Source organism: Megascapheus bottae, chromosome 3 (assembly GCF_031878675.1).
Source record: "Megascapheus bottae isolate mThoBot1 chromosome 3, mThoBot2.hap1, whole genome shotgun sequence".
Taxonomy (NCBI): domain Eukaryota; kingdom Metazoa; phylum Chordata; class Mammalia; order Rodentia; family Geomyidae; genus Megascapheus; species Megascapheus bottae.
Window position 1 is genome coordinate 54,596,963 of NC_143511.1, and position 7,766 is coordinate 54,604,728.

Sequence of the window (7,766 nt, forward strand, 5' to 3'; positions counted from 1 at the left end):
GTTGGCAAGTGATAATGAAAATCTCTTTCTTTCCTCCCTACTCTCCCACTCCAAATTCCCCTCCCCTCTTTCCTCCACCACCATATCCCAGATTATAATTCACTGACTCTTTTCAGTTAATGACATAGAGATCAGGCATCATCTTTCTTAAAAAAAAATAAAAATCCTTTTGTTTGCTTACTAGCTATCCACTTTTATCCTACCTGCAATTTCCCCATTCCTTCTTTTATTATTGGAAGAACACACCTACATTCATTCCTTTTACTTTTAATTTTACCTCACAAGTAGTTTCACAGATGTTTGTTGAACCTGTCCCTTATCAGCAAAACTTCTTAGCTGACCTATGAACTCTTGAGCAATCCAAATTAATGGTTGTGGTTTTCTGTCACTAAATAGTGTGTTTTGTCTGGCTCATGAGGAGATGCTCAATAAATGTTTGTGAGACTAGAAGGAACTGGAAGATAACTTAGTACTCATTAATTGAGGTTTCATTAAATATACTTTGGTATAATTCCATGATGGACATTATGCAGCTTTTAAACATGAAAAAAAAAATTCAAGGAAGAGCCAGGCACAGGTGGTTCATGCCTGTAACACTAACTACTCAGGAGACTGAAATCTGAACATTGTGGCTCAAGGTCATCCTGATCAAGAAAATCTATGAGATCTCATCTCCATTTAACCACCAACAGGCAGAAAATGTAGTTGTGACTCAAGCGGTAGAGTGCTAGCCTTGAGCACAAACGTTCAGGGACAATGCCTAGGCCCTGAGTTCAAGCCCCAGGACTGGCATTTAAAAAAAAATTCAGATCCTTTTCTGGTTCATAAGTAGAGTGATTGGATTCTCACACACTTGTGTGACATGTGCCTCCCTCTAAGTCTTGTTACAATGTAGGCACATTACTCTTCTGATGTGGGCGAGGGGAACAAGGAACTGAATTGGATATGCACATTTTTCTTTATGTACATTATACATCAGTAAAAAAAGCTTATGACAAAGCAGAATGTATGAGCTTAGTTTTTCATAGTTCAAAAGCTGCACAGTGAAGATTTAGATGTACCTAGGACTTCTTAACAGAGATTTCTCAGGGAAGACCCTAACAGCTAGTGTGTGTGTGTGTGTGTGTGTGTGTGTGTGTGTGTGTGTGTGTGTTTTCTTCTATTCCTTTGCACTGAGAAACTTTCCATTTTTTTTAAATAGTATTACAAGAAAAAACAGGCATATGAAACAGGCATACTGAGTCCAAGACACCTGGGGTAAGTTACCCTGGTGTGACATTTCCTATTTTTCTGGGAGGCCTTTGGTGGGTTCATGGGGAGCTGGTGACACAGCTAGGCTTTGTTTGACACCAAATGAATGTGCTGAGTCCTTCCATTGTTCCCACACAGCACTGTATTTTGAAGCTCAGCATGAGGCCACATTCAGCCCCTGGATGGAAATATGTAATTCTGCTTGCATTGGCAGAAGCTGGTGATGGGATCCTGCCTCCTCAGTATGGTGTAACCACACTGACCAGAAGAGGACTCCCATCAACCAGAAGCAGCTGGCCTACGCAACTGCTTCTGTCCATATCACTGAGCCCCTCCTTTCACCTTGCCCTAGTGGAGCATACAGCCCAGCAGGCCCACCCCACACTCTCATTTTTCAGCTCTAGCCATTGCATTTCCAGGAGAACACAGGAACTTTTAGGCACAATTAGCAGCACCAGCTGGCAGTTATTCCCTGAGGAATTTAAACATAGATCCTGGGATCATCAGGTAAGGATGAAGTAAACTTGAAGCATTTTATGGCTACACGAAAGCCATGACCGTTCATGACTTGAATATGGACAAACCTAGCTGTATGATTGGGTAAGAGATGTAGCTAAGGGACACACAAAGGGAAAGTATTGATGACATTAAAATTGCCCAGTCGTACCTGAAGAAAGGGTCAACCCTGGGATTTTCAGTTATGAGTCTAGTTTCACAGTTCAGGAGAGACAGAGTGATAGAGTGCTTGCCCAGCATATATGAAGATCCAGGTCTTCGTAGAAAAGGTCAGAAGTGGTGCTGTGGCTTAAGTGGTAGAACTCTAGCCTTGAGAAAGCCCAAGGACACTGCTCAGGCCCTGAGTTCAAGCCCAAGGACTGACAAAAAAAAGTTAGTTCATTTGTCCTTAAATTAGATTTTTTTTTTTTGTCACTTGACCACAGCAAGAGTTTTAATACAGTTAATGATCTACAGGGGAAATTTCTGAATCACTAAGTGAAGACTTGGAAGGTGCTTTAAGGTCCCTGTGTCTGCATCTGATGTGTCTCTAGAGCATTTATCTATGACAGAAGGCAGAGGACTACTGTTTACTGACATCTACCCTCGGCTAGAAATTGTGCTAGGTGTTTTCGCGGACTTGCCTCAGGAGGTGGGCACCATCAAGCTCGCACAAGACGTGTCCTCCCTTCTCTGGTGCCATCAACCCTGACTTTGTGTCATCAGCCCTATGACACAATGTGCACGGTGCACATTGTTGGTGTTCTGGGTACAGCTCCCAACACTTTTCTGATTTCTGCACATTATAAAGACACTGGTTTCCCTTATGCCAAGTGCACACGAGACGAGATTTCATCGACTGCTGGAAGAGAGTTCCCACAGCTTCAGTAGCTTGTTCAGCTCAGGAGCAAGGGAGTCTGTGCTGCCATGAAGGAGGCTACAGACAAATACAGAGAAACAGGAGACAATGGATAATGCTCAGAAGGGCATTCCTTACTTTTCCTAGAGACTTAAAACCCAATTTAGCCCTAATAGCATCAAGTGGCCCCTCCCAAACTCCTCACTATATTTTTCTTTTCCCCTTTGTTTCCAATGTGCCTCATCTCTCACCCCTGCTTACTGGCATCACTGTTCAAATAATTTTCACTCTTGATCCTACTTTCAGATCTATCTGGGGAAATTTGAACCAAGATCTTTGAGTTCCTGGTAGATGTATACTGACTAGTAAACTGCTAGTACACTGCCTAGAAAGGTTAGGGCTTGGTGTGAGGGCTCATGTCTGTGAGCCCAACTATAAGGTGGAGATGGAGTAGAAGGATCACAGTCCCAAGTCAGTCTGGGAGGCTGGGAGGTAAATAAGCAAGTGATCCTATTTGAAAAACAAACTAAAAGTCACAGGGCTGGGGCCATGGCTCAGTGCCTGCCTAGCAAACACAAGGTCCCAACTTCTGTCCCTAGTATTGCAAAAACAAAAATCAAAACACTGAAATGATTAATGTCTTACTCAGGCAATATACACAGCACTGGATTCCATTCCAGTAGTTTCCACAAGGATGGAGGCTGAAGAACAGCCACTTTCTGAATGTTCCAGGTCACTGTGACAGAGAAGGAAACAGAGTTCAAACTGTCTTCCTGGCTTGTGAAGCTTTCACCTAAAAGCAAGGTATGCAATTTTTCTCTCTCATACCATGCCGGTATTCCATCACTAGGGAAAGTACAATTCAACTTCCAGGTTAACGTGAAAGGAAGAAGAACAGAGTACTTGTGAAAAGTATCTATCACACAGGGACCATCACCATATTCTCATGCACTGTGGGTATTTTCACTTTAGCAGGTTATTAAGAAGGTCAAATATCAAACTGCTGGAAAGGACCTGTAGCAGTCATTGTCCAATAAACATTGATAATCTGATGACAATTCTTTGGATACCTGAATACATTAACATTTTCCCACATGTCTACATTTCTAGGATTTTCCACATTCTTTAACCATATGTTTATTTGATGTTATTTGTTTGTTTGGGTCAGTACGGACTTGAACACAGGGCTTCATCCTCTTACTTGGATCTTTAACTTCAAGGCTGGTGCTCTGCCAATTGAACTATACCACCATTTCCAGCATTTTGCTGGTTAAGAATCTCTGACATTTGTCTTTCTGAGCTGGCTTCATACCTCCATCCTTGGATCTCAGCCTTCTGAGTAGTTAGGATTACAGGCATGAATCACCAGTACCAATCTATCCCTTACAATTTTTTTTTTGTTTTGTTGCTCGTGGGACTTGAACTCTGGGCCAGGGCGTTGTCCTTAAGCTCTTCAGTTCAAGGCTACTGCTCTACCCCTTGAGCCATAACACAACTTTTCTGGTGGTTAATTGGAGGTAAGAGTCCCACAGACTTGAGTGCTTGGGCTGGCCTCAAACCGTGATCCTCAAATCTCATCCTCTTGAGTAGCTAGGATTACAAGTGTGAGCCACCATGCCCAGCTCCCTTAAACATTAGAACTGTACTGATTATTAATATCAAGTATCATTCTAGTACCCAATCTAAGTACAGTAGAACAATTTGGGCCTCATTAGAAGGCACATACTAGTATGCTCAAGACACGAAGGAAGGATACACAGTTATGACAATAGTGTGGGTTACTAGTTTCAGTGGAACCATTATCTGGTTACCAGAACATGTGGTGAAACCTGCAGCAGCTTCCTCTGACTGAATTGTACAGGCTCTGGCTTTCATGGGAGCAGGCAGAGGTGTGGAGGGGCTAAGCAAGAACCTGAGGCAGAAGCAGTCACTCTCCTACCTCCATCCCAGTCCATTTTAGCTTTTGGTGTGGAAAGCCAGAATTTTCAGTGTCCCATGAAAAACTCTTCTTACTGTCTTTGAGTTGGATTCATGCTCCTACCCCTGCTTGATCTCATATGGCGGTCAATGACCTTTATTTTATAAGGTGTTCATTACTTTTGCTAAATTCAGGCCAGGGACTCTTTGTGTTCAGCAAGTGATTCAGCTCATTTGGCCCCAGAGGCTGTTTACATTTTCAGGAATTGCAATTGCGAAATTCTAAAGAAGTTTCTTTTATCTAGTAAGACTGCTTTTGCCAGATGAATTTGTTTGGTGAAGTTATTTTTAAGATTTGTGATGTTTTCCCCACTCAGACCTTTTAAGAAGCCCTAGTTTCATTGTTTTGAGAGACTAGATGAAAATAAATGCCGAGTTTGTGGCTGGAAGAGTCAGAGAAAATGTTCAGCCAGTAGTCTCAGCTTTGAACGTAAAATGCCTGTGCTCTGAATGCTGGGATAAGACATGCTATGGTGGGGCTGGGAGTTTGGACTAGTGCAGTGCTTGCCTAGCGTGCACAAAGACATGGGTTTGATTCCTTGGTACCACATACATAGAAAAGGCCAGAAGTGGTTTTGTGGCTCAAGTGGTAGAGTTCTAGCCTTGAGAAAGACCCAGGACCAGTGTTCAGGCCCTGAGTTTAAGCCAGGACTAGAAAAAAAAAAAGACACTGTATGATGCTTGTTCCAGTGACTTCAATTGCTGATGCTTTTAGGAGAGTGTGCAGTCTGATTGCCGTCCAGATGTGATTGAGTGGAGGGCCTAACTGGACATTCTTCCAGAAGAAACACCTGTATCTGCCAACTGGAAAGCCACAGGCCAGCCACAGGAGACTGCTACAGGCTGCCAGGTTGCACAGCACTAAACTTTGTACTTTGTCCAGTTCAAAAGGCCTAAAGTGACTCTTCCAGCTATCTATCACAAGTTTAACAAATATTTTTCTCTTTTTTGCCAGTCCTGGGGCTTGAACTCAGGGCCTGAACTGAGCACTGAGCACTGTCCTTGGGCTTTCTCAAGGCTAACGCTCTACCACTTGAATCACAGCACCACTTCCAGCTTTTTTCTATGTATGTGGTATCCATGAATCATACCCGGGTCTTTGTGCATGGTAGGCAAGCACTCATACCAGCAGACCAAACTCCAGGCCCAACAAATAATTTTTAAAAATAGTTCCTTAGGCATAGATACTTGTCTTTCTTTTTTGATAGAGACGTATGCATCTGAAGAAAAGCCACGACTATCCACAGGGGCTGGTGGCTCATGCCTATAATCCTAACTACGAAGGAGTCTGAGATCTGAGAACTGAGGTTCAAAGCCAGCTGAGACAAAAAAAAAAAGGTCCATGAAACTCTTATCTTCAATTGACCATCAAAGAGCTGCAAGTAGAGCTGTGGCACAAGTGGTAGATATTAGCTTTGAGCAAATAAGCTCAGGGATAGTGGCTAGGCCGTAAGTTCAAGCCTCAGGACTGGCACACGCATACACAAAAATGTGAAGAAAGTTACAGACCTACCAAGCAGAAAAGTGTGTTCACATATAATTTCAGTGGTATCAGAACTGCTGGGAGCTGATGGGGAGGGGCAGTCTAGAAATACCTTTGTTGCAGAATTTGGGGAAATGCAACAACTGAGACTAATGGTATGTACACTATTCATTCACTCACTCAGACTGTACTGAGTTCTGTTGCACAGCAGGCAACTGGAAGCTAGCCATTCCAAAGGGGAGGACCCCACTCTGCTTTATGCAGTTTCCAGTCTAAATGGGACATACAGACGCCTAACAGTGACACAGAACAATGGGTCAAGACCTGTGCAAGAAGTATAAGCACAGAAAAGAACATGAGTTTTGAGCAGAGGGCAATCAATTCAATAGGTTTTAAAATTATTACATACTGGACAATCAGCTGTATGTTTATACAGACGAGGTAGGTACCTAGATTACAGAGGTTAAAGAATAAAATAAGGGAGGAGCCTGGAAGAACAAGACTAGAATCCTGGCTGAGAAGTCAAGTTCATCCAGATGAAGAGAGAGCCCAGGTAGGAAGAAGTGTATTCCTAATATGATAGGCCCATTGTCATGATGAGCTAGGGAAGATTACAACAGTTCATAGAAAAAGGTATATGCTGGGGTCAGATCCCCAAACCCCTAGTGGTTCACCATGGATTGTGGACTGTGCAATTTTATCTTGTGTCAAGGACTTTTTAGTGGTAATGGGATCTGAACTCAGGGTCTGGCAGTTGCCAGGTAGGCAGTCTACCACTTGAAAAATACCTGCAACCCAATCCTTGAAAAAGATTATGGCACTTGAACTCTGGGCCTGGGTGCTGTCCCAGAGCTCTTCAGCTCAAGACAGCCCTACCTCTGGACTTGTGCACTGTCCCTGAATTCTACAGCTCAAGGCTACCACCCTACCCCTGGAGCCACAGCACCACTTCCGGTTTTCTGGTGGTTAATTGGAGATTAGAGTCTCATGGTCTTCAGTGTCCGGGCTGGCTTTCAACCACAATCCTCAGATCTCAGCCTCCTAAGTAGCTATTATAAGTGTGGGCCACAGCACCTGGCAATATATAACGATTTTATTGTACATTTTGTTTATGTCAGTCACTCTTCCAGGCACTCTGTATGTATGGAGTCACTTAATCTTCAAACAACCCTGTGAATCCAGACTGTTCAAGAAAGAGAAACAGCCCAGAAAATTTAAATACACTGTTTAAGATCACACAGGTGGGGAGTGGAAAAAATAAGGATTTGTGCCTTAGAAATCTCACTTTAGGAGCCCTGCTCCATCACTTCCATTGATGTACAAAGAATGTCAAATATCAATAGTGTTCTTCATAGGATTCAGTATGAACAATAAAAACGACTGTTTCCCATGTGCTCTGAATACTGTGCAAAAGCACAACCAAGAGGTTTCCACATCCCTCCGGACACTGGCCAAGTAGAAGAGGTACATGGAGCTGGGTGTGAGAGTTTTTGCAGACTGAGGCTCCAAAGAATAGAAAAGCAGAAAAAAAAAAAACCCCATGTGTTTTTAAACAATAAATGTTGTTTTCCTTCAGCCTTAAGGGAATTTTGAAGCTTGACAAACCCCATTCAGCTTTCAAAGCATTCCACATTCCCCACCCACAAACACATGCCAAAAGGTGCCAATCTAGCCAAGTCTCAGTTCAGGAATAATTTTCTT

The 7,766-nt window shown here is 43.0% G+C and overlaps 1 non-coding gene across 1 annotated transcript; it reads left to right on the plus strand.

Moving 5' to 3' along the window:
• Nucleotides 1-809: 809 nt before the first annotated feature.
• Nucleotides 810-914, plus strand: LOC150065511 (small nucleolar RNA U13). The gene has a single exon (XR_016535060.1). It is a non-coding gene; the product is annotated as a small nucleolar RNA U13 (small nucleolar RNA).
• The last annotated feature ends 6,852 nt before the right edge of the window (nt 915-7,766 follow it).